The sequence below is a fragment of the Anarhichas minor genome, unplaced genomic scaffold (assembly GCF_050575085.1).
Source record: "Anarhichas minor isolate MPS153535 unplaced genomic scaffold, ASM5057508v1 ptg000027l, whole genome shotgun sequence".
Taxonomy (NCBI): domain Eukaryota; kingdom Metazoa; phylum Chordata; class Actinopteri; order Perciformes; family Anarhichadidae; genus Anarhichas; species Anarhichas minor.
Genome location: NW_027466473.1, coordinates 189,369 through 216,518, shown reverse-complemented (window position 1 = coordinate 216,518; position 27,150 = coordinate 189,369). Strand labels below are relative to the sequence as shown.

At 48.7% G+C, this 27,150-nt stretch overlaps 46 non-coding genes and 5 pseudogenes across 46 annotated transcripts; all 51 read right to left on the bottom strand.

The window, feature by feature from the left end:
• Positions 1-20: 20 nt before the first annotated feature.
• LOC142961396 (U5 spliceosomal RNA) lies at positions 21-137 on the bottom strand. Its single transcript, XR_012956810.1, has one exon. It is a non-coding gene; the product is annotated as a U5 spliceosomal RNA (small nuclear RNA).
• A 204-nt stretch (positions 138-341) lies between these two features.
• Positions 342-505, bottom strand: LOC142961181 (U1 spliceosomal RNA). The gene has a single exon (XR_012956637.1). It is a non-coding gene; the product is annotated as a U1 spliceosomal RNA (small nuclear RNA).
• A 287-nt stretch (positions 506-792) lies between these two features.
• On the bottom strand, positions 793-983 carry LOC142961311 (U2 spliceosomal RNA). The gene has a single exon (XR_012956755.1). It is a non-coding gene; the product is annotated as a U2 spliceosomal RNA (small nuclear RNA).
• A 176-nt stretch (positions 984-1,159) lies between these two features.
• On the bottom strand, positions 1,160-1,276 carry LOC142961395 (U5 spliceosomal RNA). The gene has a single exon (XR_012956809.1). It is a non-coding gene; the product is annotated as a U5 spliceosomal RNA (small nuclear RNA).
• Positions 1,277-1,480: 204 nt separating this feature from the next.
• Positions 1,481-1,644, bottom strand: LOC142961126 (U1 spliceosomal RNA). Its single transcript, XR_012956588.1, has one exon. It is a non-coding gene; the product is annotated as a U1 spliceosomal RNA (small nuclear RNA).
• Positions 1,645-1,927: 283 nt separating this feature from the next.
• LOC142961239 (U2 spliceosomal RNA) lies at positions 1,928-2,118 on the bottom strand. Its single transcript, XR_012956690.1, has one exon. It is a non-coding gene; the product is annotated as a U2 spliceosomal RNA (small nuclear RNA).
• Positions 2,119-2,295: 177 nt separating this feature from the next.
• Positions 2,296-2,410, bottom strand: LOC142961369 (U5 spliceosomal RNA). The gene has a single exon (XR_012956785.1). It is a non-coding gene; the product is annotated as a U5 spliceosomal RNA (small nuclear RNA).
• Positions 2,411-2,614: 204 nt separating this feature from the next.
• Positions 2,615-2,778, bottom strand: LOC142961170 (U1 spliceosomal RNA). The gene has a single exon (XR_012956627.1). It is a non-coding gene; the product is annotated as a U1 spliceosomal RNA (small nuclear RNA).
• A 283-nt stretch (positions 2,779-3,061) lies between these two features.
• Positions 3,062-3,252, bottom strand: LOC142961260 (U2 spliceosomal RNA). The gene has a single exon (XR_012956709.1). It is a non-coding gene; the product is annotated as a U2 spliceosomal RNA (small nuclear RNA).
• Positions 3,253-3,423: 171 nt separating this feature from the next.
• Positions 3,424-3,587, bottom strand: LOC142961169 (U1 spliceosomal RNA). The gene has a single exon (XR_012956626.1). It is a non-coding gene; the product is annotated as a U1 spliceosomal RNA (small nuclear RNA).
• A 283-nt stretch (positions 3,588-3,870) lies between these two features.
• LOC142961259 (U2 spliceosomal RNA) lies at positions 3,871-4,061 on the bottom strand. Its single transcript, XR_012956708.1, has one exon. It is a non-coding gene; the product is annotated as a U2 spliceosomal RNA (small nuclear RNA).
• A 171-nt stretch (positions 4,062-4,232) lies between these two features.
• On the bottom strand, positions 4,233-4,396 carry LOC142961167 (U1 spliceosomal RNA). The gene has a single exon (XR_012956625.1). It is a non-coding gene; the product is annotated as a U1 spliceosomal RNA (small nuclear RNA).
• A 283-nt stretch (positions 4,397-4,679) lies between these two features.
• Positions 4,680-4,870, bottom strand: LOC142961258 (U2 spliceosomal RNA). Its single transcript, XR_012956707.1, has one exon. It is a non-coding gene; the product is annotated as a U2 spliceosomal RNA (small nuclear RNA).
• A 171-nt stretch (positions 4,871-5,041) lies between these two features.
• Positions 5,042-5,205, bottom strand: LOC142961218 (U1 spliceosomal RNA). Its single transcript, XR_012956671.1, has one exon. It is a non-coding gene; the product is annotated as a U1 spliceosomal RNA (small nuclear RNA).
• A 287-nt stretch (positions 5,206-5,492) lies between these two features.
• On the bottom strand, positions 5,493-5,694 carry LOC142961354 (U2 spliceosomal RNA; annotated as a pseudogene).
• Positions 5,695-7,575: 1,881 nt separating this feature from the next.
• LOC142961394 (U5 spliceosomal RNA) lies at positions 7,576-7,692 on the bottom strand. Its single transcript, XR_012956808.1, has one exon. It is a non-coding gene; the product is annotated as a U5 spliceosomal RNA (small nuclear RNA).
• A 204-nt stretch (positions 7,693-7,896) lies between these two features.
• LOC142961125 (U1 spliceosomal RNA) lies at positions 7,897-8,060 on the bottom strand. Its single transcript, XR_012956587.1, has one exon. It is a non-coding gene; the product is annotated as a U1 spliceosomal RNA (small nuclear RNA).
• Positions 8,061-8,343: 283 nt separating this feature from the next.
• LOC142961310 (U2 spliceosomal RNA) lies at positions 8,344-8,534 on the bottom strand. Its single transcript, XR_012956754.1, has one exon. It is a non-coding gene; the product is annotated as a U2 spliceosomal RNA (small nuclear RNA).
• A 170-nt stretch (positions 8,535-8,704) lies between these two features.
• On the bottom strand, positions 8,705-8,868 carry LOC142961207 (U1 spliceosomal RNA). The gene has a single exon (XR_012956661.1). It is a non-coding gene; the product is annotated as a U1 spliceosomal RNA (small nuclear RNA).
• Positions 8,869-9,155: 287 nt separating this feature from the next.
• LOC142961255 (U2 spliceosomal RNA) lies at positions 9,156-9,346 on the bottom strand. Its single transcript, XR_012956705.1, has one exon. It is a non-coding gene; the product is annotated as a U2 spliceosomal RNA (small nuclear RNA).
• A 176-nt stretch (positions 9,347-9,522) lies between these two features.
• LOC142961450 (U5 spliceosomal RNA) lies at positions 9,523-9,639 on the bottom strand. The gene has a single exon (XR_012956859.1). It is a non-coding gene; the product is annotated as a U5 spliceosomal RNA (small nuclear RNA).
• A 204-nt stretch (positions 9,640-9,843) lies between these two features.
• On the bottom strand, positions 9,844-10,007 carry LOC142961124 (U1 spliceosomal RNA). The gene has a single exon (XR_012956586.1). It is a non-coding gene; the product is annotated as a U1 spliceosomal RNA (small nuclear RNA).
• A 283-nt stretch (positions 10,008-10,290) lies between these two features.
• LOC142961309 (U2 spliceosomal RNA) lies at positions 10,291-10,481 on the bottom strand. Its single transcript, XR_012956753.1, has one exon. It is a non-coding gene; the product is annotated as a U2 spliceosomal RNA (small nuclear RNA).
• Positions 10,482-10,651: 170 nt separating this feature from the next.
• On the bottom strand, positions 10,652-10,815 carry LOC142961229 (U1 spliceosomal RNA). Its single transcript, XR_012956681.1, has one exon. It is a non-coding gene; the product is annotated as a U1 spliceosomal RNA (small nuclear RNA).
• Positions 10,816-11,102: 287 nt separating this feature from the next.
• Positions 11,103-11,306, bottom strand: LOC142961353 (U2 spliceosomal RNA; annotated as a pseudogene).
• A 1,846-nt stretch (positions 11,307-13,152) lies between these two features.
• Positions 13,153-13,269, bottom strand: LOC142961393 (U5 spliceosomal RNA). The gene has a single exon (XR_012956807.1). It is a non-coding gene; the product is annotated as a U5 spliceosomal RNA (small nuclear RNA).
• Positions 13,270-13,473: 204 nt separating this feature from the next.
• Positions 13,474-13,637, bottom strand: LOC142961122 (U1 spliceosomal RNA). The gene has a single exon (XR_012956585.1). It is a non-coding gene; the product is annotated as a U1 spliceosomal RNA (small nuclear RNA).
• Positions 13,638-13,920: 283 nt separating this feature from the next.
• Positions 13,921-14,111, bottom strand: LOC142961284 (U2 spliceosomal RNA). Its single transcript, XR_012956731.1, has one exon. It is a non-coding gene; the product is annotated as a U2 spliceosomal RNA (small nuclear RNA).
• Positions 14,112-14,287: 176 nt separating this feature from the next.
• Positions 14,288-14,404, bottom strand: LOC142961391 (U5 spliceosomal RNA). Its single transcript, XR_012956805.1, has one exon. It is a non-coding gene; the product is annotated as a U5 spliceosomal RNA (small nuclear RNA).
• A 204-nt stretch (positions 14,405-14,608) lies between these two features.
• LOC142961120 (U1 spliceosomal RNA) lies at positions 14,609-14,772 on the bottom strand. The gene has a single exon (XR_012956583.1). It is a non-coding gene; the product is annotated as a U1 spliceosomal RNA (small nuclear RNA).
• Positions 14,773-15,059: 287 nt separating this feature from the next.
• LOC142961296 (U2 spliceosomal RNA) lies at positions 15,060-15,250 on the bottom strand. The gene has a single exon (XR_012956742.1). It is a non-coding gene; the product is annotated as a U2 spliceosomal RNA (small nuclear RNA).
• A 170-nt stretch (positions 15,251-15,420) lies between these two features.
• On the bottom strand, positions 15,421-15,584 carry LOC142961206 (U1 spliceosomal RNA). Its single transcript, XR_012956660.1, has one exon. It is a non-coding gene; the product is annotated as a U1 spliceosomal RNA (small nuclear RNA).
• A 287-nt stretch (positions 15,585-15,871) lies between these two features.
• LOC142961351 (U2 spliceosomal RNA) lies at positions 15,872-16,072 on the bottom strand (annotated as a pseudogene).
• Positions 16,073-17,952: 1,880 nt separating this feature from the next.
• LOC142961390 (U5 spliceosomal RNA) lies at positions 17,953-18,069 on the bottom strand. The gene has a single exon (XR_012956804.1). It is a non-coding gene; the product is annotated as a U5 spliceosomal RNA (small nuclear RNA).
• A 204-nt stretch (positions 18,070-18,273) lies between these two features.
• LOC142961119 (U1 spliceosomal RNA) lies at positions 18,274-18,437 on the bottom strand. Its single transcript, XR_012956582.1, has one exon. It is a non-coding gene; the product is annotated as a U1 spliceosomal RNA (small nuclear RNA).
• Positions 18,438-18,724: 287 nt separating this feature from the next.
• On the bottom strand, positions 18,725-18,915 carry LOC142961295 (U2 spliceosomal RNA). Its single transcript, XR_012956741.1, has one exon. It is a non-coding gene; the product is annotated as a U2 spliceosomal RNA (small nuclear RNA).
• A 170-nt stretch (positions 18,916-19,085) lies between these two features.
• On the bottom strand, positions 19,086-19,249 carry LOC142961205 (U1 spliceosomal RNA). The gene has a single exon (XR_012956659.1). It is a non-coding gene; the product is annotated as a U1 spliceosomal RNA (small nuclear RNA).
• A 287-nt stretch (positions 19,250-19,536) lies between these two features.
• On the bottom strand, positions 19,537-19,727 carry LOC142961294 (U2 spliceosomal RNA). The gene has a single exon (XR_012956740.1). It is a non-coding gene; the product is annotated as a U2 spliceosomal RNA (small nuclear RNA).
• Positions 19,728-19,898: 171 nt separating this feature from the next.
• LOC142961204 (U1 spliceosomal RNA) lies at positions 19,899-20,062 on the bottom strand. Its single transcript, XR_012956658.1, has one exon. It is a non-coding gene; the product is annotated as a U1 spliceosomal RNA (small nuclear RNA).
• Positions 20,063-20,349: 287 nt separating this feature from the next.
• On the bottom strand, positions 20,350-20,540 carry LOC142961292 (U2 spliceosomal RNA). The gene has a single exon (XR_012956738.1). It is a non-coding gene; the product is annotated as a U2 spliceosomal RNA (small nuclear RNA).
• A 171-nt stretch (positions 20,541-20,711) lies between these two features.
• On the bottom strand, positions 20,712-20,875 carry LOC142961165 (U1 spliceosomal RNA). The gene has a single exon (XR_012956623.1). It is a non-coding gene; the product is annotated as a U1 spliceosomal RNA (small nuclear RNA).
• Positions 20,876-21,162: 287 nt separating this feature from the next.
• Positions 21,163-21,353, bottom strand: LOC142961318 (U2 spliceosomal RNA). The gene has a single exon (XR_012956761.1). It is a non-coding gene; the product is annotated as a U2 spliceosomal RNA (small nuclear RNA).
• Positions 21,354-21,524: 171 nt separating this feature from the next.
• Positions 21,525-21,688, bottom strand: LOC142961174 (U1 spliceosomal RNA). Its single transcript, XR_012956631.1, has one exon. It is a non-coding gene; the product is annotated as a U1 spliceosomal RNA (small nuclear RNA).
• Positions 21,689-21,975: 287 nt separating this feature from the next.
• On the bottom strand, positions 21,976-22,166 carry LOC142961291 (U2 spliceosomal RNA). Its single transcript, XR_012956737.1, has one exon. It is a non-coding gene; the product is annotated as a U2 spliceosomal RNA (small nuclear RNA).
• Positions 22,167-22,337: 171 nt separating this feature from the next.
• Positions 22,338-22,501, bottom strand: LOC142961164 (U1 spliceosomal RNA). The gene has a single exon (XR_012956622.1). It is a non-coding gene; the product is annotated as a U1 spliceosomal RNA (small nuclear RNA).
• A 287-nt stretch (positions 22,502-22,788) lies between these two features.
• On the bottom strand, positions 22,789-22,979 carry LOC142961290 (U2 spliceosomal RNA). The gene has a single exon (XR_012956736.1). It is a non-coding gene; the product is annotated as a U2 spliceosomal RNA (small nuclear RNA).
• A 171-nt stretch (positions 22,980-23,150) lies between these two features.
• LOC142961163 (U1 spliceosomal RNA) lies at positions 23,151-23,314 on the bottom strand. Its single transcript, XR_012956621.1, has one exon. It is a non-coding gene; the product is annotated as a U1 spliceosomal RNA (small nuclear RNA).
• Positions 23,315-23,601: 287 nt separating this feature from the next.
• LOC142961324 (U2 spliceosomal RNA) lies at positions 23,602-23,804 on the bottom strand (annotated as a pseudogene).
• Positions 23,805-25,698: 1,894 nt separating this feature from the next.
• Positions 25,699-25,815, bottom strand: LOC142961388 (U5 spliceosomal RNA). The gene has a single exon (XR_012956803.1). It is a non-coding gene; the product is annotated as a U5 spliceosomal RNA (small nuclear RNA).
• A 204-nt stretch (positions 25,816-26,019) lies between these two features.
• Positions 26,020-26,183, bottom strand: LOC142961180 (U1 spliceosomal RNA). Its single transcript, XR_012956636.1, has one exon. It is a non-coding gene; the product is annotated as a U1 spliceosomal RNA (small nuclear RNA).
• Positions 26,184-26,464: 281 nt separating this feature from the next.
• On the bottom strand, positions 26,465-26,668 carry LOC142961346 (U2 spliceosomal RNA; annotated as a pseudogene).
• Positions 26,669-27,150: the final 482 nt, after the last annotated feature.

Sequence of the window (27,150 nt, the reverse complement as noted above, 5' to 3'; positions counted from 1 at the left end):
TTCTTTTCACAACTGTACAAGGCTCAGCCAAATGGCAAAGCCTGCTAAAAATAGGTTGAACTCATTGGTATTCCTCTCCACGGAAGTCTTTAGTAAAAGGCGAAAGACTTGTGCGTTATGAAGAGAAACCAAAGTAAGTACAGCAACATTGTCAAGAACAGCCAAAGTCCCTAGTTGCCCAAGTCAAAACGCTCATGGTAAGCCTGAGTTCACGTGCCCTGTTCCAAATCTGAAGCCACACCCATTCCCACATCTTAAAGAGGGCAATATTCTCCATAGTACTATTTCCTCCCCTCCAATCAAAAGTACAAATCACTTGATATTCTTTTCAACAAAACAATCAGGGGAGAGCGCGAACGCAGTCCCCCACTACCAGAAATGATGCAGTCGAGATTCCCACATTTGGGGAATTCGCAGTGGTCAGAACAACCGGAGTGCAATGGCTGGGCCTCGCCCTGGGTGAACCACCTTCTTGATCATGGTATCTCCCCTGCCAGGTAAGTATGAGTTGGAAGAGACAGAGACAGGGGCGGCATTCCCAGATGCAGTACTCCGGATGACGGTTCCCAGATGGCATAATCCCAGAGTGCAGCCCTTTAGCATTAAGCTCAGGCTGGGAGCACAGCGATGTTCCACGAGGGGCGTCAGTAAGGAATAAACAAGGCCTTTGTTTGACACAAGCCCCAGCCTTGAAGACAGACAGCGAATGAGATCCTCGTCGTTCATTAAAGTGTGAAGCTAATCAACAGACTGATCCATTTGGATTGGTGTTTGGTTGTCCACAAGGCATTTGAGGAGTGCACCATTCCCGGCAATGCTGCAATACCGGGTCAATGCGTGGAGTGAACGGAGCAAGCCCCTTTTTCATCTCCCGATGCTAAAAATCTGCTTAATACGTTATCCTCATATAGAGGACATATCAGATATTAAACTGATAAGAACAGATACTACACTTGATCTTAGCCAAAAGGCCGAGAAGCGATGAGCCCCAACTGTTTGCTTCCTGAGTCACCCTCCTGACACGTTTCACCCTTGTCATGGTGCAGTTCTTTCCAAGGGACATAGCAGTGGCTGCTGCTTTGGCACACATCCAAGCACTCCATGGTCAAGCACCGTGGTCTCGTTAAGGACAGCTTTCTTTCTTTTCACAACTGTACAAGGCTCAGCCAAATGGCAAAGCCTGCTAAAAATAGGTTGAACTCATTGGTATTCCTCTCCACGGAAGTCTTTAGTAAAAGGCGAAAGACTTGTGCGTTATGAAGAGAAACCAAAGTAAATACAGCAACATTGTCAAGAACAGCCAAAGTCCCTAGTTGCCCAAGTCAAAACGCTCATGGTAAGCCTGAGTTCACGTGCCCTGTTCCAAATCTGAAGCCACACCCATTCCCACATCTTAAAGAGGGCAATATTCTCCATAGTACTATTTCCTCCCCTCCAATCAAAAGAACAAATCACTTGATATTCTTTTCAACAAAACAATCAGGGGAGAGCGCGAACGCAGTCCCCCACTACCAGAAATTATGCAGTCGAGATTCCCACATTTGGGGAATTCGCAGTGGTCAGAACAACCGGAGTGCAATGGCTGGGCCTCGCCCTGGGTGAACCACCTTCTTGATCATGGTATCTCCCCTGCCAGGTAAGTATGAGTTGGAAGAGACAGAGACAGGGGCGGCATTCCCAGACGCAGTACTCTGGATGACGGTTCCCAGATGGCATAATCCCAGAGTGCAGGGATTTAGCATTAAACTTAGGCTGGGAGCACAGCGATGTTCCACGAGGGGCGTCAGTAAGGAATAAACAAGGCCGTTGTTTGACACAATCCCCAGCCTTGAAGACAGACAGCGAATGAGATCCTCGTCGTTCATTAAAGTGTGAAGCTAATCAACAGATCCATTTGGATTGGTGTTTGGTTGTCCACAAGGCATTTGAGGAGTGCACCGTTCCCGGCAATGCTGCAATACCGGGTCAATGCGTGGAGTGAACGGGGCAAGCCCCTTTTTCATCTCCCGATGCTAAAAATCTGCTTAATACGTTATCCTCATATAGAGGACATATCAGATATTAAACTGATAAGAACAGATACTACACTTGATCTTAGCCAAAAGGCCGAGAAGCGATGAGCCCCAACTGTTTGCTTCCTGAGTCACCCTCCTGACACGTTTCACCCTTGTCATGGTGCAGTTCTTTCCAAGGGACATAGCAGTGGCTGCTGCTTTGGCACACATCCAAGCACTCCATGGTCAAGCACCGTGGTCTCGTTAAGGACAGCTTTCTTTCTTTTCACAACTGTACAAGGCTCAGCCAAATGGCAAAGCTGCTAAAAATAGGTTGAACTCATTGGTATTCCTCTCCACGGAAGTCTTTAGTAAAAGGCGAAAGACTTGTGCGTTATGAAGAGAAACCAAAGTAAATACAGCAACATTGTCAAGAACAGCCAAAGTCCCTAGTTGCCCAAGTCAAAACGCTCATGGTAAGCCTGAGTTCACGTGCCCTGTTCCAAATCTGAAGCCACACCCATTCCCACATCTTAAAGAGGGCAATATTCTCCATAGTACTATTTCCTCCCCTCCAATCAAAAGTACAAATCACTTGATATTCTTTTCAACAAAACAATCAGGGGAGAGCGCGAACGCAGACCCCCACTACCAGAAATTATGCAGTCGAGATTCCCACATTTGGGGAATTCGCAGTGGTCAGAACAACCGGAGTGCAATGGCTGGGCCTCGCCCTGGGTGAACCACCTTCTTGATCATGGTATCTCCCCTGCCAGGTAAGTATGAGTTGGAAGAGACAGAGACAGGGGCGGCATTCCCAGACGCAGTACTCCGGATGACGGTTCCCAGATGGCATAATCCCAGAGTGCAGGGATTTAGCATTAAACTTAGGCTGGGAGCACAGCGATGTTCCACGAGGGGCGTCAGTAAGGAATAAACAAGGCCTTTGTTTGACACAATCCCCAGCCTTGAAGACAGACAGCGAATGAGATCCTCGTCGTTCATTAAAGTGTGAAGCTAATCAACAGATCCATTTGGATTGGTGTTTGGTTGTCCACAAGGCATTTGAGGAGTGCACCGTTCCCGGCAATGCTGCAATACCGGGTCAATGCGTGGAGTGAACGGAGCAAGCCCCTTTTTCATCTCCCGATGCTAAAAATCTGCTTAATACGTTATCCTCATATAGAGGACATATCAGATATTAAACTGATAAGAACAGATACTACACTTGATCTTAGCCAAAAGGCCGAGAAGCGATGAGCCCCAACTGTTTGCTTCCTGAGTCACCCTCCTGACACGTTTCACCCTGTTCCAAATCTGAAGCCACACCCATTCCCACATCTTAAAGAGGGCAATATTCTCCATAGTACTATTTCCTCCCCTCCAATCAAAAGTACAAATCACTTGATATTCTTTTCAACAAAACAATCAGGGGAGAGCGCGAACGCAGACCCCCACTACCAGAAATTATGCAGTCGAGATTCCCACATTTGGGGAATTCGCAGTGGTCAGAACAACCGGAGTGCAATGGCTGGGCCTCGCCCTGGGTGAACCACCTTCTTGATCATGGTATCTCCCCTGCCAGGTAAGTATGAGTTGGAAGAGACAGAGACAGGGGCGGCATTCCCAGACGCAGTACTCCGGATGACGGTTCCCAGATGGCATAATCCCAGAGTGCAGGGATTTAGCATTAAACTTAGGCTGGGAGCACAGCGATGTTCCACGAGGGGCGTCAGTAAGGAATAAACAAGGCCTTTGTTTGACACAATCCCCAGCCTTGAAGACAGACAGCGAATGAGATCCTCGTCGTTCATTAAAGTGTGAAGCTAATCAACAGATCCATTTGGATTGGTGTTTGGTTGTCCACAAGGCATTTGAGGAGTGCACCGTTCCCGGCAATGCTGCAATACCGGGTCAATGCGTGGAGTGAACGGAGCAAGCCCCTTTTTCATCTCCCGATGCTAAAAATCTGCTTAATACGTTATCCTCATATAGAGGACATATCAGATATTAAACTGATAAGAACAGATACTACACTTGATCTTAGCCAAAAGGCCGAGAAGCGATGAGCCCCAACTGTTTGCTTCCTGAGTCACCCTCCTGACACGTTTCACCCTGTTCCAAATCTGAAGCCACACCCATTCCCACATCTTAAAGAGGGCAATATTCTCCATAGTACTATTTCCTCCCCTCCAATCAAAAGTACAAATCACTTGATATTCTTTTCAACAAAACAATCAGGGGAGAGCGCGAACGCAGACCCCCACTACCAGAAATTATGCAGTCGAGATTCCCACATTTGGGGAATTCGCAGTGGTCAGAACAACCGGAGTGCAATGGCTGGGCCTCGCCCTGGGTGAACCACCTTCTTGATCATGGTATCTCCCCTGCCAGGTAAGTATGAGTTGGAAGAGACAGAGACAGGGGCGGCATTCCCAGACGCAGTACTCCGGATGACGGTTCCCAGATGGCATAATCCCAGAGTGCAGGGATTTAGCATTAAACTTAGGCTGGGAGCACAGCGATGTTCCACGAGGGGCGTCAGTAAGGAATAAACAAGGCCTTTGTTTGACACAATCCCCAGCCTTGAAGACAGACAGCGAATGAGATCCTCGTCGTTCATTAAAGTGTGAAGCTAATCAACAGATCCATTTGGATTGGTGTTTGGTTGTCCACAAGGCATTTGAGGAGTGCACCGTTCCCGGCAATGCTGCAATACCGGGTCAATGCGTGGAGTGAACGGAGCAAGCCCCTTTTTCATCTCCCGATGCTAAAAATCTGCTTAATACGTTATCCTCATATAGAGGACATATCAGATATTAAACTGATAAGAACAGATACTACACTTGATCTTAGCCAAAAGGCCGAGAAGCGATGAGCCCCAACTGTTTGCTTCCTGAGTCACCCTCCTGACACGTTTCACCCTGTTCCAAATCTGAAGCCACACCCATTCCCACATCTTAAAGAGGGCAATATTCTCCATAGTACTATTTCCTCCCCTCCAATCAAAAGTACAAATCACTTGATATTCTTTTCAACAAAACAATCAGGGGAGAGTGCGAACGCAGTCCCCCACTACCAGAAATTATGCAGTCGAGATTCCCACATTTGGGGAATTCGCAGTGGTCAGAACAACCGGAGTGCAATGGCTGGGCCTCGCCCTGGGTGAACCACCTTCTTGATCATGGTATCTCCCCTGCCAGGTAAGTATGAGTTGGAAGAGACAGAGACAGGGGCGGCATTCCCAGATGCAGTACTCCGGATGACGGTTCCCAGATGGCATAATCCCAGAGTGCAGCCCTTTAGCATTAAGCTCAGGCTGGGAGCACAGCGATGTTCCACGAGGGGCGTCAGAAAGGAATAAACAAGGCCTTTGTTTGACACAATCCCCAGCCTTGAAGACAGACAGCGAATGAGATCCTCGTCGTTCATTAAAGTGTGAAGCTAATCAACAGACTGATCCATTTGGATTGGTGTTTGGTTGTCCACAAGGCATTTGAGGAGTGCACCATTCCCGGCAATGCTGCAATACCGGGTCAATGCGTGGAGTGAACGGAGCAAGCCCCTTTTTCATCTCCCGATGCTAAAAATCTGCTTAATACGTTATCCTCATATAGAGGACATATCAGATATTAAACTGATAAGAACAGATTTTTTTTTTTTTTTTTTTTTTTTTTTTTTTTTATTATCAAAATTCTGTACACAAATCATACAATTTCAAACATACAAACTTCACATGTTTTGCATCATGCAACTTAATTCTATTTCACAGTTACATGTCAGTAACCAGCATTTGTCAATACACAAAAAAAAACAAACACAAAATACACTTATGCAAAGTCTTCAGGATTTACCATCCCCACCCAAAAAAAACCCATTGTGCATCTTAAATAAAGATTCCTATTGCTGGTTCCCACTACCCTAAAGGTATACATTCTCTTTATCCATCTCGTCAGCCCAGGAAAACGGCCCTGCGTTTGGCGACGTTGTTGGTCTGTTAAGCCCCTCATAAGCGTCCTCCCCTAAGGGGGACGACAGCATGAGGAGGCCTGGGGGAAGATCGAAGCTCAGGCCTAAACCTTCTGTTAGTATGGCAACTGCTTCTCCCAATGACTGCTCACCCATCTCCCCTCCCACCTCTTGACCCGTATCCCCATCCTTCTGCTCCTGGGCCCCTCCTTCCTCCACTTTATCAGCGGCTCTCTTATGCTGACCTGTTCCCCCTCCCCTCCCCCCCTCAATCCCACCCTTGTTGGTCTGTCCCCCCTTTGACTTTTTGCTCCGTACCCCCTCCCCACTCTCTCCAAGCTCTGTCGAGAGTCCTGTTCCAAATGCCTGCGACCCTTTCCGTGCCCCTTGCTTTGATTTGGAGGGATCGGAAGTGAGGACAGGAAAATCGTCCATAATGTCTGTGGATGCCTTGGCCATTCCGTCTGTTCCGGCGGTGCCCTCATCCCGGGACGCTGCCTCCCCTTTACTCCCCAACGCGTCGGCTCCGGAGCCCTCCTGTACCGTCCTCTCCACGTCATTCTGTGTGGCTCCCCTACTCGGCTCGCCAGCCTCAGTCGGTTTGGCAGCCTCCGCAAAGGTTTTCTTGCGGCCAGGACAACCTCGGTACAGGTGGTCAGTTCCACCGCATCCATGGCACGTCCTTGGCTCTGTGCAGTCCTTGGCCGAATGCCCTTCTTGCCCACAGAAACGGCATCTTGTTTCCCCACAGCCTGCCTCTGAATGTCCTGACTGTCTGCACTTCCTGCAGAAAGCAGGTTGCCGTGGGTAAAATAGATACCCACGATCTCCACCAAGGCTGAAGAAGGCAGGTGGATGTTTCAGGCCTCCTGGACCTTCTGCGTCATGATACAGCAGTACCTGGAACTGGCGCCGCCCAGTCCAAAACCCCAGGGTGTCCTTTATATGCCTTGCAGCCGTCACCACCTCTCCATACTGCCCAAGGAATGCAGCTAGTGCTGAGTCATTAACAAAGGGGTTGTACATATGCACAGTTATTGTTCTGAAATTAGGTCTGTCCAGGTTCAGTACTCTGTAGCCGGCTAGCGGCCTTACCCCTGCCTCTGCTCGGCATATTTCAGCCACACTCCGGTAGATCTCCTCGGTCCTCAGTGTAACGTCGAACGCCTTCTCCTGCTGGTTCCACTGGATGCAGTGCACCTCCTCCACCTTCAGTTGTAGCTGCCCAATTATGACTTGCCTGCCAAAAAACTCTCTGGACTGCAGATTGTAGTCTTCCGTGGTTGCCTGGAATCGTAGCGTGTGTCTCAGCCCGACCCTTGGGATCGACTGCTCTTTTTGGCCCCTTGCGGCCATTGCTGTCTCGTTGTTAGCTCTCTCTGTGCTGTATTTTTCCGCAACACCACTTGATCTTAGCCAAAAGGCCGAGAAGCGATGAGCCCCAACTGTTTGCTTCCTGAGTCACCCTCCTGACACATTTCACCCTTGTCATGGTGCAATTCTTTCCAAGGGACATAGCAGTGGCTGCTGCTTTGGCACACATCCAAGCACTCCATGGTCAAGCACCGTGGTCTCATTAAGGACAGCTTTCTTTCTTTTCACAACTGTACAAGGCTCAGCCAAATGGCAAAGCCTGCTAAAAATAGGTTGAACTCATTGGTATTCCTCTCCACGGAAGTCTTTAGTAAAAGGCGAAAGACTTGTGCGTTATGAAGAGAAACCAAAGTAAGTACAGCAACATTGTCAAGAACAGCCAAAGTCCCTAGTTGCCCAAGTCAAAACGCTCATGGTAAGCCTGAGTTCACGTGCCCTGTTCCAAATCTGAAGCCACACCCATTCCCACATCTTAAAGAGGGCAATATTCTCCATAGTACTATTTCCTCCCCTCCAGTCAAAAGTACAAATCACTTGATATTCTTTTCAACAAAACAATCAGGGGAGAGCGCGAACGCAGTCCCCCACTACCAGAAATTATGCAGTCGAGATTCCCACATTTGGGGAATTCGCAGTGGTCAGAACAACCGGAGTGCAATGGCTGGGCCTCGCCCTGGGTGAACCACCTTCTTGATCATGGTATCTCCCCTGCCAGGTAAGTATGAGTTGGAAGAGACAGAGACAGGGGCGGCATTCCCAGATGCAGTACTCCGGATGACGGTTCCCAGATGGCATAATCCCAGAGTGCAGCCCTTTAGCATTAAGCTCAGGCTGGGAGCACAGCGATGTTCCACGAGGGGCGTCAGTAAGGAATAAACAAGGCCTTTGTTTGACACAAGCCCCAGCCTTGAAGACAGACAGCGAATGAGATCCTCGTCGTTCATTAAAGTGTGAAGCTAATCAACAGATCCATTTGGATTGGTGTTTGGTTGTCCACAAGGCATTTGAGGAGTGCACCATTCCCGGCAATGCTGCAATACCGGGTCAATGCGTGGAGTGAACGGAGCAAGCCCCTTTTTCATCTCCCGATGCTAAAAATCTGCTTAATACGTTATCCTCATATAGAGGACATATCAGATATTAAACTGATAAGAACAGATACTACACTTGATCTTAGCCAAAAGGCCGAGAAGCGATGAGCCCCAACTGTTTGCTTCCTGAGTCACCCTCCTGACACGTTTCACCCTGTTCCAAATCTGAAGCCACACCCATTCCCACATCTTAAAGAGGGCAATATTCTCCATAGTACTATTTCCTCCCCTCCAATCAAAAGTACAACCACTTGATATTCTTTTCAACAAAACAATCAGGGGAGAGCGCGAACGCAGTCCCCCACTACCAGAAATTATGCAGTCGAGATTCCCACATTTGGGGAATTTGCAGTGGTCAGAACAACCGGAGTGCAATGGCTGGGCCTCGCCCTGGGTGAACCACCTTCTTGATCATGGTATCTCCCCTGCCAGGTAAGTATGAGTTGGAAGAGACAGAGACAGGGGCGGCATTCCCAGATGCAGTACTCCGGATGACGGTTCCCAGATGGCATAATCCCAGAGTGCAGTCCTTTAGCATTAAGCTCAGGCTGGGAGCACAGCGATGTTCCACGAGGGGCGTCAGTAAGGAATAAACAAGGCCTTTGTTTGACACAAGCCCCAGCCTTGAAGACAGACAGCGAATGAGATCCTCGTCGTTCATTAAAGTGTGAAGCTAATCAACAGACTGATCCATTTGGATTGGTGTTTGGTTGTCCACAAGGCATTTGAGGAGTGCACCGTTCCCGGCAATGCTGCAATACCGGGTCAATGCGTGGAGTGAACGGAGCAAGCCCCTTTTTCATCTCCCGATGCTAAAAATCTGCTTAATACGTTATCCTCATATAGAGGACATATCAGATATTAAACTGATAAGAACAGATACTACACTTGATCTTAGCCAAAAGGCCGAGAAGCGATGAGCCCCAACTGTTTGCTTCCTGAGTCACCCTCCTGACACGTTTCACCCTTGTCATGGTGCAGTTCTTTCCAAGGGACATAGCAGTGGCTGCTGCTTTGGCACACATCCAAGCACTCCATGGTCAAGCACCGTGGTCTCGTTAAGGACAGCTTTCTTTCTTTTCACAACTGTACAAGGCTCAGCCAAATGGCAAAGCCTGCTAAAAATAAGTTGAACTCATTGGTATTCCTCTCCACGGAAGTCTTTAGTAAAAGGCGAAAGACTTGTGCGTTATGAAGAGAAACCAAACTAAGTACAGCAACATTGTCAAGAACAGCCAAAGTCCCTAGTTGCCCAAGTCAAAACGCTCATGGTAAGCCTGAGTTCACGTGCCCTGTTCCAAATCTGAAGCCACACCCATTCCCACATCTTAAAGAGGGCAATATTCTCCATAGTACTATTTCCTCCCCTCCAGTCAAAAGTACAAATCACTTGATATTCTTTTCAATAAAACAATCAGGGGAGAGCGCGAACGCAGTCCCCCACTACCAGAAATTATGCAGTCGAGATTCCCACATTTGGGGAATTCGCAGTGGTCAGAACAACCGGAGTGCAATGGCTGGGCCTCGCCCTGGGTGAACCACCTTCTTGATCATGGTATCTCCCCTGCCAGGTAAGTATGAGTTGGAAGAGACAGAGACAGGGGCGGCATTCCCAGATGCAGTACTCCGGATGACGGTTCCCAGATGGCATAATCCCAGAGTGCAGCCCTTTAGCATTAAGCTCAGGCTGGGAGCACAGCGATGTTCCACGAGGGGCGTCAGTAAGGAATAAACAAGGCCTTTGTTTGACACAAGCCCCAGCCTTGAAGACAGACAGCGAATGAGATCCTCGTCGTTCATTAAAGTGTGAAGCTAATCAACAGATCCATTTGGATTGGTGTTTGGTTGTCCACAAGGCATTTGAGGAGTGCACCATTCCCGGCAATGCTGCAATACCGGGTCAATGCGTGGAGTGAACGGAGCAAGCCCCTTTTTCATCTCCCGATGCTAAAAATCTGCTTAATACGTTATCCTCATATAGAGGACATATCAGATATTAAACTGATAAGAACAGATACTACACTTGATCTTAGCCAAAAGGCCGAGAAGCGATGAGCCCCAACTGTTTGCTTCCTGAGTCACCCTCCTGACACGTTTCACCCTGTTCCAAATCTGAAGCCACACCCATTCCCACATCTTAAAGAGGGCAATATTCTCCATAGTACTATTTCCTCCCCTCCAATCAAAAGTACAACCACTTGATATTCTTTTCAACAAAACAATCAGGGGAGAGCACGAACGCAGTCCCCCACTACCAGAAATTATGCAGTCGAGATTCCCACATTTGGGGAATTTGCAGTGGTCAGAACAACCGGAGTGCAATGGCTGGGCCTCGCCCTGGGTGAACCACCTTCTTGATCATGGTATCTCCCCTGCCAGGTAAGTATGAGTTGGAAGAGACAGAGACAGGGGCGGCATTCCCAGATGCAGTACTCCGGATGACGGTTCCCAGATGGCATAATCCCAGAGTGCAGTCCTTTAGCATTAAGCTCAGGCTGGGAGCACAGCGATGTTCCACGAGGGGCGTCAGTAAGGAATAAACAAGGCCTTTGTTTGACACAAGCCCCAGCCTTGAAGACAGACAGCGAATGAGATCCTCGTCATTCATTAAAGTGTGAAGCTAATCAACAGACTGATCCATTTGGATTGGTGTTTGGTTGTCCACAAGGCATTTGAGGAGTGCACCGTTCCCGGCAATGCTGCAATACCGGGTCAATGCGTGGAGTGAACGGAGCAAGCCCCTTCTTCATCTCCCGATGCTAAAAATCTGCTTAATACGTTATCCTCATATAGAGGACATATCAGATATTAAACTGATAAGAACAGATTTTTTTTTTTTTTTTTTTTTTTTTTTTTTTTTTTATTATCAAAATTCTGTACACAAATCATACAATTTCAAACATACAAACTTCACATGTTTTGCATCATGCAACTTAATTCTATTTCACAGTTACATGTCAGTAACCAGCATTTGTCAATACACACAAAAAAAAAAAAAAAACACAAAATACACTTATGCAAAGTCTTCAGGATTTACCATCCCCACCCAAAAAAACCCATTGTGCATCTTAAATAAAGATTCCTATTGCTGGTTCCCACTACCCTAAAGGTATACATTCTCTTTATCCATCTCGTCAGCCCAGGAAAACGGCCCTGCGTTTGGCGACGTTGTTGGTCTGTTAAGCCCCTCATAAGCGTCCTCCCCTAAGGGGGACGACAGCATGAGGAGGCCTGGGGGAAGATCGAAGCTCAGGCCTAAACCTTCTGTTAGTATGGCAACTGCTTCTCCCAATGACTGCTCACCCATCTCCCCTCCCACCTCTTGACCCGTATCCCCATCCTTCTGCTCCTGGGCCCCTCCTTCCTCCACTTTATCAGCGGCTCTCTTATGCTGACCTGTTCCCCCTCCCCTCCCCCCCTCAATCCCACCCTTGTTGGTCTGTCCCCCCTTTGACTTTTTGCTCCGTACCCCCTCCCCACTCTCTCCAAGCTCTGTCGAGAGTCCTGTTCCAAATGCCTGCGACCCTTTCCGTGCCCCTTGCTTTGATTTGGAGGGATCGGAAGTGAGGACAGGAAAATCGTCCATAATGTCTGTGGATGCCTTGGCCATTCCGTCTGTTCCGGCGGTGCCCTCATCCCGGGACGCTGCCTCCCCTTTACTCCCCAACGCGTCGGCTCCGGAGCCCTCCTGTACCGTCCTCTCCCCGTCATTCTGTGTGGCTCCCCTACTCGGCTCGCCAGCCTCAGTCGGTTTGGCAGCCTCCGCAAAAGTTTTCTTGCGGCCAGGACAACCTCGGTACAGGTGGTCAGTTCCACCGCATCCATGGCACGTCCTTGGCTCTGTGCAGTCCTTGGCCGAATGCCCTTCTTGCCCACAGAAACGGCATCTTGTTTCCCCACAGCCTGCCTCTGAATGTCCTGACTGTCTGCACTTCCTGCAGAAAGCAGGTTGCCGTGGGTAAAATAGATACCCACGATCTCCACCAAGGCTGAAGAAGGCAGGTGGATGTTTCAGGCCTCCTGGACCTTCTGCGTCATGATACAGCAGTACCTGGAACTGGCGCCGCCCAGTCCAAAACCCCAGGGTGTCCTTTATATGCCTTGCAGCCGTCACCACCTCTCCATACTGCCCCAGGAATGCAGCTAGTGCTGAGTCATTAACAAAGGGGTTGTACATATGCACAGTTATTGTTCTGAAATTAGGTCTGTCCAGGTTCAGTACCCCTGCCTCTGCTCGGCATATTTCAGCCACACTCCGGCAGATCTCCTCGGTCCTCAGTGTAACGTCGAACGCCTTCTCCTGCTGGTTCCACTGGATGCAGTGCACCTCCTCCACCTTCAGTTGTAGCTGCCCAATTATGACTTGCCTGCCAAAAAACTCTCTGGACTGCAGATTGTAGTCTTCCGTGGTTGCCTGGAATCGTAGCGTGTGTCTCAGCCCGACCCTTGGGATCGACTGCTCTTTTTGGCCCCTTGCGGCCATTGCTGTCTTGTTGTTAGCTCTCTCTGTGCTGTATTTTTCCGCAACACCACTTGATCTTAGCCAAAAGGCCGAGAAGCGATGAGCCCCAACTGTTTGCTTCCTGAGTCACCCTCCTGACACGTTTCACCCTTGTCATGGTGCAGTTCTTTCCAAGGGACATAGCAGTGGCTGCTGCTTTGGCACACGGTCAAGCACCGTGGTCTTATTAAGGACAGCTTTCTTTCTTTTCACAACTGTACAAGGCTCAGCCAAATGGCAAAGCCTGCTAAAAATAGGTTGAACTCATTGGTATTCCTCTCCACGGAAGTCTTTAGTAAAAGGCGAAAGACTTGTGCGTTATGAAGAGAAACCAAAGTAAGTACAGCAACATTGTCAAGAACAGCCAAAGTCCCTAGTTGCCCAAGTCAAAACGCTCATGGTAAGCCTGAGTTCACGTGCCCTGTTCCAAATCTGAAGCCACACCCATTCCCACATCTTAAAGAGGGCAATATTCTCCATAGTACTATTTCCTCCCCTCCAGTCAAAAGTACAAATCACTTGATATTCTTTTCAACAAAACAATCAGGGGAGAGCGCGAACGCAGTCCCCCACTACCAGAAATTATGCAGTCGAGATTCCCACATTTGGGGAATTCGCAGTGGTCAGAACAACCGGAGTGCAATGGCTGGGCCTCGCCCTGGGTGAACCACCTTCTTGATCATGGTATCTCCCCTGCCAGGTAAGTATGAGTTGGAAGAGACAGAGACAGGGGCGGCATTCCCAGACGCAGTACTCCGGATGACGGTTCCCAGATGGCATAATCCCAGAGTGCAGGGATTTAGCATTAAGGTTAGGCTGGGAGCACAGCGATGTTCCACGAGGGGCGTCAGTAAGGAATAAACAAGGCCTTTGTTTGACACAATCCCCAGCCTTGAAGACAGACAGCGAATGAGATCCTCGTCGTTCATTAAAGTGTGAAGCTAATCAACAGATCCATTTGGATTGGTGTTTGGTTGTCCACAAGGCATTTGAGGAGTGCACCGTTCCCGGCAATGCTGCAATACCAGGTCAATGCGTGGAGTGAACGGGGCAAGCCCCTTTTTCATCTCCCGATGCTAAAAATCTGCTTAATACGTTATCCTCATATAGAGGACATATCAGATATTAAACTGATAAGAACAGATACTACACTTGATCTTAGCCAAAAGGCCGAGAAGCGATGAGCCCCAACTGTTTGCTTCCTGAGTCACCCTCCTGACACGTTTCACCCTTGTCATGGTGCAGTTCTTTCCAAGGGACATAGCAGTGGCTGCTGCTTTGGCACACATCCAAGCACTCCATGGTCAAGCACCGTGGTCTCATTAAGGACAGCTTTCTTTCTTTTCACAACTGTACAAGGCTCAGCCAAATGGCAAAGCCTGCTAAAAATAGGTTGAACTCATTGGTATTCCTCTCCACGGAAGTCTTTAGTAAAAGGCGAAAGACTTGTGCGTTATGAAGAGAAACCAAAGTAAGTACAGCAACATTGTCAAGAACAGCCAAAGTCCCTAGTTGCCCAAGTCAAAACGCTCATGGTAAGCCTGAGTTCACGTGCCCTGTTCCAAATCTGAAGCCACACCCATTCCCACATCTTAAAGAGGGCAATATTCTCCATAGTACTATTTCCTCCCCTCCAATCAAAAGTACAAATCACTTGATATTCTTTTCAACAAAACAATCAGGGGAGAGCGCGAACGCAGTCCCCCACTACCAGAAATTATGCAGTCGAGATTCCCACATTTGGGGAATTCGCAGTGGTCAGAACAACCGGAGTGCAATGGCTGGGCCTCGCCCTGGGTGAACCACCTTCTTGATCATGGTATCTCCCCTGCCAGGTAAGTATGAGTTGGAAGAGACAGAGACAGGGGCGGCATTCCCAGATGCAGTACTCCGGATGACGGTTCCCAGATGGCATAATCCCAGAGTGCAGTCCTTTAGCATTAAGCTCAGGCTGGGAGCACAGCGATGTTCCACGAGGGGCGTCAGTAAGGAATAAACAAGGCCTTTGTTTGACACAATCCCCAGCCTTGAAGACAGACAGCGAATGAGATCCTCGTCGTTCATTAAAGTGTGAAGCTAATCAACAGACTGATCCATTTGGATTGGTGTTTGGTTGTCCACAAGGCATTTGAGGAGTGCACCGTTCCCGGCAATGCTGCAATACCGGGTCAATGCGTGGAGTGAACGGAGCAAGCCCCTTCTTCATCTCCCGATGCTAAAAATCTGCTTAATACGTTATCCTCATATAGAGGACATATCAGATATTAAACTGATAAGAACAGATACTACACTTGATCTTAGCCAAAAGGCCGAGAAGCGATGAGCCCCAACTGTTTGCTTCCTGAGTCACCCTCCTGACACGTTTCACCCTGTTCCAAATCTGAAGCCACACCCATTCCCACATCTTAAAGAGGGCAATATTCTCCATAGTACTATTTCCTCCCCTCCAATCAAAAGTACAACCACTTGATATTCTTTTCAACAAAACAATCAGGGGAGAGCGCGAACGCAGTCCCCCACTACCAGAAATTATGCAGTCGAGATTCCCACATTTGGGGAATTTGCAGTGGTCAGAACAACCGGAGTGCAATGGCTGGGCCTCGCCCTGGGTGAACCACCTTCTTGATCATGGTATCTCCCCTGCCAGGTAAGTATGAGTTGGAAGAGACAGAGACAGGGGCGGCATTCCCAGATGCAGTACTCCGGATGACGGTTCCCAGATGGCATAATCCCAGAGTGCAGTCCTTTAGCATTAAGCTCAGGCTGGGAGCACAGCGATGTTCCACGAGGGGCGTCAGTAAGGAATAAACAAGGCCTTTGTTTGACACAAGCCCCAGCCTTGAAGACAGACAGCGAATGAGATCCTCGTCGTTCATTAAAGTGTGAAGCTAATCAACAGACTGATCCATTTGGATTGGTGTTTGGTTGTCCACAAGGCATTTGAGGAGTGCACCGTTCCCGGCAATGCTGCAATACCGGGTCAATGCGTGGAGTGAACGGAGCAAGCCCCTTCTTCATCTCCCGATGCTAAAAATCTGCTTAATACGTTATCCTCATATAGAGGACATATCAGATATTAAACTGATAAGAACAGATTTTTTTTTTTTTTTTTTTTTTTTTTTTTTTTATTATCAAAATTCTGTACACAAATCATACAATTTCAAACATACAAACTTCACATGTTTTGCATCATGCAACTTAATTCTATTTCACAGTTACATGTCAGTAACCAGCATTTGTCAATACACAAAAAAAAACAAACACAAAATACACTTATGCAAAGTCTTCAGGATTTACCATCCCCACCCAAAAAAACCCATTGTGCATCTTAAATAAAGATTCCTATTGCTGGTTCCCACTACCCTAAAGGTATACATTCTCTTTATCCATCTCGTCAGCCCAGGAAAACGGCCCTGCGTTTGGCGACGTTGTTGGTCTGTTAAGCCCCTCATAAGCGTCCTCCCCTAAGGGGGACGACAGCATGAGGAGGCCTGGGGGAAGATCGAAGCTCAGGCCTAAACCTTCTGTTAGTATGGCAACTGCTTCTCCCAATGACTGCTCACCCATCTCCCCTCCCACCTCTTGACCCGTATCCCCATCCTTCTGCTCCTGGGCCCCTCCTTCCTCCACTTTATCAGCGGCTCTCTTATGCTGACCTGTTCCCCCTCCCCTCCCCCCCTCAATCCCACCCTTGTTGGTCTGTCCCCCCTTTGACTTTTTGCTCCGTACCCCCTCCCCACTCTCTCCAAGCTCTGTCGAGAGTCCTGTTCCAAATGCCTGCGACCCTTTCCGTGCCCCTTGCTTTGATTTGGAGGGATCGGAAGTGAGGACAGGAAAATCGTCCATAATGTCTGTGGATGCCTTGGCCATTCCATCTGTTCCGGCGGTGCCCTCATCCCGGGACGCTGCCTCCCCTTTACTCCCCAACGCGTCGGCTCCGGAGCCCTCCTGTACCGTCCTCTCCCCGTCATTCTGTGTGGCTCCCCTACTCGGCTCGCCAGCCTCAGTCGGTTTGGCAGCCTCCGCAAAAGTTTTCTTGCGGCCAGGACAACCTCGGTACAGGTGGTCAGTTCCACCGCATCCATGGCACGTCCTTGGCTCTGTGCAGTCCTTGGCCGAATGCCCTTCTTGCCCACAGAAACGGCATCTTGTTTCCCCACAGCCTGCCTCTGAATGTCCTGACTGTCTGCACTTCCTGCAGAAAGCAGGTTGCCGTGGGTAAAATAGATACCCACGATCTCCACCAAGGCTGAAGAAGGCAGGTGGATGTTTCAGGCCTCCTGGACCTTCTGCGTCATGATACAGCAGTACCTGGAACTGGCGCCGCCCAGTCCAAAACCCCAGGGTGTCCTTTATATGCCTTGCAGCCGTCACCACCTCTCCATACTGCCCCAGGAATGCAGCTAGTGCTGAGTCATTAACAAAGGGGTTGTACATATGCACAGTTATTGTTCTGAAATTAGGTCTGTCCAGGTTCAGTACTCTGTAGCCGGCTAGCGGCCTTACCCCTGCCTCTGCTCGGCATATTTCAGCCACACTCCGGTAGATCTCCTCGGTCCTCAGTGTAACGTCGAACGCCTTCTCCTGCTGGTTCCACTGGATGCAGTGCACCTCCTCCACCTTCAGTTGTAGCTGCCCAATTATGACTTGCCTGCCAAAAAACTCTCTGGACTGCAGATTGTAGTCTTCCGTGGTTGCCTGGAATCGTAGCGTGTGTCTCAGCCCGACCCTTGGGATCGACTGCTCTTTTTGGCCCCTTGCGGCCATTGCTGTCTCGTTGTTAGCTCTCTCTGTGCTGTATTTTTCCGCAACACCACTTGATCTTAGCCAAAAGGCCGAGAAGCGATGAGCCCCAACTGTTTGCTTCCTGAGTCACCCTCCTGACACGTTTCACCCTTGTCATGGTGCAGTTCTTTCCAAGGGACATAGCAGTGGCTGCTGCTTTGGCACACATCCAAGCACTCCATGGTCAAGCATCGTGGTCTCGTTAAGGACAGCTTTCTTTCTTTTCACAACTGTACAAGGCTCAGCCAAATGGCAAAGCCTGCTAAAAATAGGTTGAACTCATTGGTATTCCTCTCCACGGAAGTCTTTAGTAAAAGGCGAAAGACTTGTGCGTTATGAAGAGAAACCAAAGTAAGTACAGCAACATTGTCAAGAACAGCCAAAGTCCCTAGTTGCCCAAGTCAAAACGCTCATGGTAAGCCTGAGTTCACGTGCCCTGTTCCAAATCTGAAGCCACACCCATTCCCACATCTTAAAGAGGGCAATATTCTCCATAGTACTATTTCCTCCCCTCCAGTCAAAAGTACAAATCACTTGATATTCTTTTCAACAAAACAATCAGGGGAGAGCGCGAACGCAGTCCCCCACTACCAGAAATTATGCAGTCGAGATTCCCACATTTGGGGAATTCGCAGTGGTCAGAACAACCGGAGTGCAATGGCTGGGCCTCGCCCTGGGTGAACCACCTTCTTGATCATGGTATCTCCCCTGCCAGGTAAGTATGAGTTGGAAGAGACAGAGACAGGGGCGGCATTCCCAGATGCAGTACTCCGGATGACGGTTCCCAGATGGCATAATCCCAGAGTGCAGTCCTTTAGCATTAAGCTCAGGCTGGGAGCACAGCGATGTTCCACGAGGGGCGTCAGTAAGGAATAAACAAGGCCTTTGTTTGACACAAGCCCCAGCCTTGAAGACAGACAGCGAATGAGATCCTCGTCGTTCATTAAAGTGTGAAGCTAATCAACAGACTGATCCATTTGGATTGGTGTTTGGTTGTCCACAAGGCATTTGAGGAGTGCACCGTTCCCGGCAATGCTGCAATACCGGGTCAATGCGTGGAGTGAACGGAGCAAGCCCCTTCTTCATCTCCCGATGCTAAAAATCTGCTTAATACGTTATCCTCATATAGAGGACATATCAGATATTAAACTGATAAGAACAGATACTACACTTGATCTTAGCCAAAAGGCCGAGAAGCGATGAGCCCCAACTGTTTGCTTCCTGAGTCACCCTCCTGACACGTTTCACCCTGTTCCAAATCTGAAGCCACACCCATTCCCACATCTTAAAGAGGGCAATATTCTCCATAGTACTATTTCCTCCCCTCCAATCAAAAGTACAACCACTTGATATTCTTTTCAACAAAACAATCAGGGGAGAGCGCGAACGCAGTCCCCCACTACCAGAAATTATGCAGTCGAGATTCCCACATTTGGGGAATTTGCAGTGGTCAGAACAACCGGAGTGCAATGGCTGGGCCTCGCCCTGGGTGAACCACCTTCTTGATCATGGTATCTCCCCTGCCAGGTAAGTATGAGTTGGAAGAGACAGAGACAGGGGCGGCATTCCCAGATGCAGTACTCCGGATGACGGTTCCCAGATGGCATAATCCCAGAGTGCAGCCCTTTAGCATTAAGCTCAGGCTGGGAGCACAGCGATGTTCCACGAGGGGCGTCAGTAAGGAATAAACAAGGCCTTTGTTTGACACAATCCCCAGCCTTGAAGACAGACAGCGAATGAGATCCTCGTCGTTCATTAAAGTGTGAAGCTAATCAACAGACTGATCCATTTGGATTGGTGTTTGGTTGTCCACAAGGCATTTGAGGAGTGCACCGTTCCCGGCAATGCTGCAATACCGGGTCAATGCGTGGAGTGAACGGAGCAAGCCCCTTCTTCATCTCCCGATGCTAAAAATCTGCTTAATACGTTATCCTCATATAGAGGACATATCAGATATTAAACTGATAAGAACAGATACTACACTTGATCTTAGCCAAAAGGCCGAGAAGCGATGAGCCCCAACTGTTTGCTTCCTGAGTCACCCTCCTGACACGTTTCACCCTGTTCCAAATCTGAAGCCACACCCATTCCCACATCTTAAAGAGGGCAATATTCTCCATAGTACTATTTCCTCCCCTCCAATCAAAAGTACAAATCACTTGATATTCTTTTCAACAAAACAATCAGGGGAGAGCGCGAACGCAGTCCCCCACTACCAGAAATTATGCAGTCGAGATTCCCACATTTGGGGAATTTGCAGTGGTCAGAACAACCGGAGTGCAATGGCTGGGCCTCGCCCTGGGTGAACCACCTTCTTGATCATGGTATCTCCCCTGCCAGGTAAGTATGAGTTGGAAGAGACAGAGACAGGGGCGGCATTCCCAGATGCAGTACTCCGGATGACGGTTCCCAGATGGCATAATCCCAGAGTGCAGTCCTTTAGCATTAAGCTCAGGCTGGGAGCACAGCGATGTTCCACGAGGGGCGTCAGTAAGGAATAAACAAGGCCTTTGTTTGACACAAGCCCCAGCCTTGAAGACAGACAGCGAATGAGATCCTCGTCGTTCATTAAAGTGTGAAGCTAATCAACAGACTGATCCATTTGGATTGGTGTTTGGTTGTCCACAAGGCATTTGAGGAGTGCACCGTTCCCGGCAATGCTGCAATACCGGGTCAATGCGTGGAGTGAACGGAGCAAGCCCCTTCTTCATCTCCCGATGCTAAAAATCTGCTTAATACGTTATCCTCATATAGAGGACATATCAGATATTAAACTGATAAGAACAGATACTACACTTGATCTTAGCCAAAAGGCCGAGAAGCGATGAGCCCCAACTGTTTGCTTCCTGAGTCACCCTCCTGACACGTTTCACCCTGTTCCAAATCTGAAGCCACACCCATTCCCACATCTTAAAGAGGGCAATATTCTCCATAGTACTATTTCCTCCCCTCCAATCAAAAGTACAAATCACTTGATATTCTTTTCAACAAAACAATCAGGGGAGAGCGCGAACGCAGTCCCCCACTACCAGAAATTATGCAGTCGAGATTCCCACATTTGGGGAATTCGCAGTGGTCAGAACAACCAGAGTGCAATGGCTGGGCCTCGCCCTGGGTGAACCACCTTCTTGATCATGGTATCTCCCCTGCCAGGTAAGTATGAGTTGGAAGAGACAGAGACAGGGGCGGCATTCCCAGATGCAGTACTCCGGATGACGGTTCCCAGATGGCATAATCCCAGAGTGCAGCCCTTTAGCATTAAGCTCAGGCTGGGAGCACAGCGATGTTCCACGAGGGGCGTCAGTAAGGAATAAACAAGGCCTTTGTTTGACACAATCCCCAGCCTTGAAGACAGACAGCGAATGAGATCCTCGTCGTTCATTAAAGTGTGAAGCTAATCAACAGACTGATCCATTTGGATTGGTGTTTGGTTGTCCACAAGGCATTTGAGGAGTGCACCGTTCCCGGCAATGCTGCAATACCGGGTCAATGCGTGGAGTGAACGGAGCAAGCCCCTTCTTCATCTCCCGATGCTAAAAATCTGCTTAATACGTTATCCTCATATAGAGGACATATCAGATAATAAACTGATAAGAACAGATACTACACTTGATCTTAGCCAAAAGGCCGAGAAGCGATGAGCCCCAACTGTTTGCTTCCTGAGTCACCCTCCTGACACGTTTCACCCTGTTCCAAATCTGAAGCCACACCCATTCCCACATCTTAAAGAGGGCAATATTCTCCATAGTACTATTTCCTCCCCTCCAATCAAAAGTACAAATCACTTGATATTCTTTTCAACAAAACAATCAGGGGAGAGCGCGAACGCAGTCCCCCACTACCAGAAATTATGCAGTCGAGATTCCCACATTTGGGGAATTCACAGTGGTCAGAACAACCAGAGTGCAATGGCTGGGCCTCGCCCTGGGTGAACCACCTTCTTGATCATGGTATCTCCCCTGCCAGGTAAGTATGAGTTGGAAGAGACAGAGACAGGGGCGGCATTCCCAGATGCAGTACTCCGGATGACGGTTCCCAGATGGCATAATCCCAGAGTGCAGCCCTTTAGCATTAAGCTCAGGCTGGGAGCACAGCGATGTTCCACGAGGGGCGTCAGTAAGGAATAAACAAGGCCTTTGTTTGACACAATCCCCAGCCTTGAAGACAGACAGCGAATGAGATCCTCGTCGTTCATTAAAGTGTGAAGCTAATCAACAGACTGATCCATTTGGATTGGTGTTTGGTTGTCCACAAGGCATTTGAGGAGTGCACCGTTCCCGGCAATGCTGCAATACCGGGTCAATGCGTGGAGTGAACGGAGCAAGCCCCTTCTTCATCTCCCGATGCTAAAAATCTGCTTAATACGTTATCCTCATATAGAGGACATATCAGATATTAAACTGATAAGAACAGATACTACACTTGATCTTAGCCAAAAGGCCGAGAAGCGATGAGCCCCAACTGTTTGCTTCCTGAGTCACCCTCCTGACACGTTTCACCCTGTTCCAAATCTGAAGCCACACCCATTCCCACATCTTAAAGAGGGCAATATTCTCCATAGTACTATTTCCTCCCCTCCAATCAAAAGTACAAATCACTTGATATTCTTTTCAACAAAACAATCAGGGGAGAGCGCGAACGCAGTCCCCCACTACCAGAAATTATGCAGTCGAGATTCCCACATTTGGGGAATTCGCAGTGGTCAGAACAACCAGAGTGCAATGGCTGGGCCTCGCCCTGGGTGAACCACCTTCTTGATCATGGTATCTCCCCTGCCAGGTAAGTATGAGTTGGAAGAGACAGAGACAGGGGCGGCATTCCCAGATGCAGTACTCCGGATGACGGTTCCCAGATGGCATAATCCCAGAGTGCAGCCCTTTAGCATTAAGCTCAGGCTGGGAGCACAGCGATGTTCCACGAGGGGCGTCAGTAAGGAATAAACAAGGCCTTTGTTTGACACAATCCCCAGCCTTGAAGACAGACAGCGAATGAGATCCTCGTCGTTCATTAAAGTGTGAAGCTAATCAACAGACTGATCCATTTGGATTGGTGTTTGGTTGTCCACAAGGCATTTGAGGAGTGCACCGTTCCCGGCAATGCTGCAATACCGGGTCAATGCGTGGAGTGAACGGAGCAAGCCCCTTCTTCATCTCCCGATGCTAAAAATCTGCTTAATACGTTATCCTCATATAGAGGACATATCAGATATTAAACTGATAAGAACAGATACTACACTTGATCTTAGCCAAAAGGCCGAGAAGCGATGAGCCCCAACTGTTTGCTTCCTGAGTCACCCTCCTGACACGTTTCACCCTGTTCCAAATCTGAAGCCACACCCATTCCCACATCTTAAAGAGGGCAATATTCTCCATAGTACTATTTGCTCCCCTCCAATCAAAAGTACAAATCACTTGATATTCTTTTCAACAAAACAATCAGGGGAGAGCGCGAACGCAGTCCCCCACTACCAGAAATTATGCAGTCGAGATTCCCACATTTGGGGAATTCGCAGTGGTCAGAACAACCAGAGTGCAATGGCTGGGCCTCGCCCTGGGTGAACCACCTTCTTGATCATGGTATCTCCCCTGCCAGGTAAGTATGAGTTGGAAGAGACAGAGACAGGGGCGGCATTCCCAGATGCAGTACTCCGGATGACGGTTCCCAGATGGCATAATCCCAGAGTGCAGCCCTTTAGCATTAAGCTCAGGCTGGGAGCACAGCGATGTTCCACGAGGGGCGTCAGTAAGGAATAAACAAGGCCTTTGTTTGACACAATCCCCAGCCTTGAAGACAGACAGCGAATGAGATCCTCGTCGTTCATTAAAGTGTGAAGCTAATCAACAGACTGATCCATTTGGATTGGTGTTTGGTTGTCCACAAGGCATTTGAGGAGTGCACCGTTCCCGGCAATGCTGCAATACCGGGTCAATGCGTGGAGTGAACGGAGCAAGCCCCTTTTTCATCTCCCGATGCTAAAAATCTGCTTAATACGTTATCCTCATATAGAGGACATATCAGATATTAAACTGATAAGAACAGATTTTAATTTTTTTTTTTTTATTTATTTTTTTTTTTTATTATCAAAATTATGTACACAAATCATACAATTTCAAACATACAAACTTCACATGTTTTGCATCATGCAACTTAATTCTATTTCACAGTTACATGTCAGTAACCAGCATTTGTCAATACACAAAAAAAAAAAAAAAAAAAAAAAAACACAAAATACACTTATGCAAAGTCTTCAGGATTTACCATCCCCACCCAAAAAAACCCATTGTGCATCTTAAATAAAGATTCCTATTGCTGGTTCCCACTACCCTAAAGGTATACATTCTCTTTATCCATCTCGTCAGCCCAGGAAAACGGCACTGCGTTTGGCGACGTTGTTGGTCTGTTAAGCCCCTCATAAGCATCCTCCCCTAAGGGGGACGACAGCATGAGCAGGCCTGGGGGAAGATCGAAGCTCAGGCCTAAACCGTCTGTTAGTATGGCAGCTGCTTCTCCCAATGACTGCTCACCCATCTCCCCTCCCACCTCTTGACCCGTATCCCCATCCTTCTGCTCCTGGGCCCCTCCTTCCTCCACTTTATCAGCGGCTCTCTTATGCTGACCTGGTCCCCCTCCCCTCCCCCCCTCAATCCCACCCTTGTTGGTCTGTCCCCCCTTTGACTTTTTGCTCCGTACCCCCTCCCCACTCTCTCCAAGCTCTGTCGAGAGTCCTGTTCCGAATGCCTGCGACCCTTTCCGTGCCCCTTGCTTTGATTTGGAGGGATCGGAAGTGAGGACAGGAAAATCGTCCATAATGTCTGTGGATGCCTTGGCCATTCCGTCTGTTCCGGCGGTGCCCTCATCCCGGGACGCTGCCTCCCCTTTACTCCCCAACGCGTCGGCTCCGGAGCCCTCCTGTACCGTCCTCTCCCCGTCATTCTGTGTGGCTCCCCTACTCGGCTCGCCAGCATCAGTCGGTTTGGCAGCCTCCGCAAAAGTTTTCTTGCGGCCAGGACAACCTCGGTACAGGTGGTCAGTTCCACCGCATCCATGGCACGTCCTTGGCTCTGTGCAGTCCTTGGCCGAATGCCCTTCTTGCCCACAGAAACGGCATCTTGTTTCCCCACAGCCTGCCTCTGAATGTCCTGACTGTCTGCACTTCCTGCAGAAAGCAGGTTGCCGTGGGTAAAATAGATACCCACGATCTCCACCAAGGCTGAAGAAGGCAGGTGGATGTTTCAGGCCTCCTGGACCTTCTGCGTCATGATACAGCAGTACCTGGAACTGGCGCCGCCCAGTCCAAAACCCCAGGGTGTCCTTTATATGCCTTGCAGCCGTCACCACCTCTCCATACTGCCCCAGGAATGCAGCTAGTGCTGAGTCATTAACAAAGGGGTTGTACATATGCACAGTTATTGTTCTGAAATTAGGTCTGTCCAGGTTCAGTACTCTGTAGCCGGCTAGCGGCCTTACCCCTGCCTCTGCTCGGCATATTTCAGCCACACTCCGGTAGATCTCCTCGGTCCTCAGTGTAACGTCGAACGCCTTCTCCTGCTGGTTCCACTGGATGCAGTGCACCTCCTCCACCTTCAGTTGTAGCTGCCCAATTATGACTTGCCTGCCAAAAAACTCTCTGGACTGCAGATTGTAGTCTTCCGTGGTTGCCTGGAATCGTAGCGTGTGTCTCAGCCCGACCCTTGGGATCGACTGCTCTTTTTGGCCCCTTGCGGCCATTGCTGTCTCGTTGTTAGCTCTCTCTGTGCTGTATTTTTCCGCAACACCACTTGATCTTAGCCAAAAGGCCGAGAAGCGATGAGCCCCAACTGTTTGCTTCCTGAGTCACCCTCCTGACACGTTTCACCCTTGTCATGGTGCAGTTCTTTCCAAGGGACATAGCAGTGGCTGCTGCTTTGGCACACATCCAAGCACTCCATGGTCAAGCACCGTGGTCTCATTAAGGACAGCTTTCTTTCTTTTCACAACTGTACAAGGCTCAGCCAAATGGCAAAGCCTGCTAAAAATAGGTTGAACTCATTGGTATTCCTCTCCACGGAAGTCTTTAGTAAAAGGCGAAAGACTTGTGCGTTATGAAGAGAAACCAAAGTAAGTACAGCAACATTGTCAAGAACAGCCAAAGTCCCTAGTTGCCCAAGTCAAAACGCTCATGGTAAGCCTGAGTTCACGTGCCCTGTTCCAAATCTGAAGCCACACCCATTCCCACATCTTAAAGAGGGCAATATTCTCCATAGTACTATTTCCTCCCCTCCAATCAAAAGTACAAATCACTTGATATTCTTTTCAACAAAACAATCAGGGGAGAGCGCGAACGCAGTCCCCCACTACCAGAAATGATGCAGTCGAGATTCCCACATTTGGGGAATTCGCAGTGGTCAGAACAACCGGAGTGCAATGGCTGGGCCTCGCCCTGGGTGAACCACCTTCTTGATCATGGTATCTCCCCTGCCAGGTAAGTATGAGTTGGAAGAGACAGAGGCGGCATTCCCAGATGCAGTACTCCGGATGACGGTTCCCAGATGGCATAATCCCAGAGTGCAGCCCTTTAGCATTAAGCTCAGGCTGGGAGCACAGCGATGTTCCACGAGGGGCGTCAGAAAGGAATAAACAAGGCCTTTGTTTGACACAAGCCCCAGCCTTGAAGACAGACAGCGAATGAGATCCTCGTCGTTCATTAAAGTGTGAAGCTAATCAACAGACTGATCCATTTGGATTGGTGTTTGGTTGTCCACAAGGCATTTGAGGAGTGCACCGTTCCCGGCAATGCTGCAATACCGGGTCAATGCGTGGAGTGAACGGAGCAAGCCCCTTTTTCATCTCCCGATGCTAAAAATCTGCTTAATACGTTATCCTCATATAGAGGACATATCAGATATTAAACTGATAAGAACAGATTTTTTTTTTTTTTTTTTTATTTTTTTTTTTTTTTATTATCAAAATTCTGTACACAAATCATACAATTTCAAACATACAAACTTCACATGTTTTGCATCATGCAACTTAATTATATTTCACAGTTACATGTCAGTAACCAGCATTTGTCAATACACAAAAAAACACAAAATACACTTATGCAATGTCTTCAGGATTCACCATCCCCACCCAAAACCTCCTTTCCACCTTTCCAAGGCAGCATGCTTCCCCCACTTCCTGATGTCCCGTTCAATCCTCCCCTTTATATCTAATTCCACTCTCTTTAACACCCCCTCCAAGTGACTTTCCCTGTTTTTTCCCACCAGGTCTTGCCTAGCCACCCACAAACTCCTCTTAACCAGGCTTATAATTAGCCACGTAAGGAAATGTTTACTCCCCAAACCTCCCCCTTCTACCACCCTAGTCCATGTCAATTTAAACCCAGGGTCTAACCTCCCCAGCCATGTCGCTGCTCTACTCCACACAATACTAGCAAAGGGACAGTCCCACATGA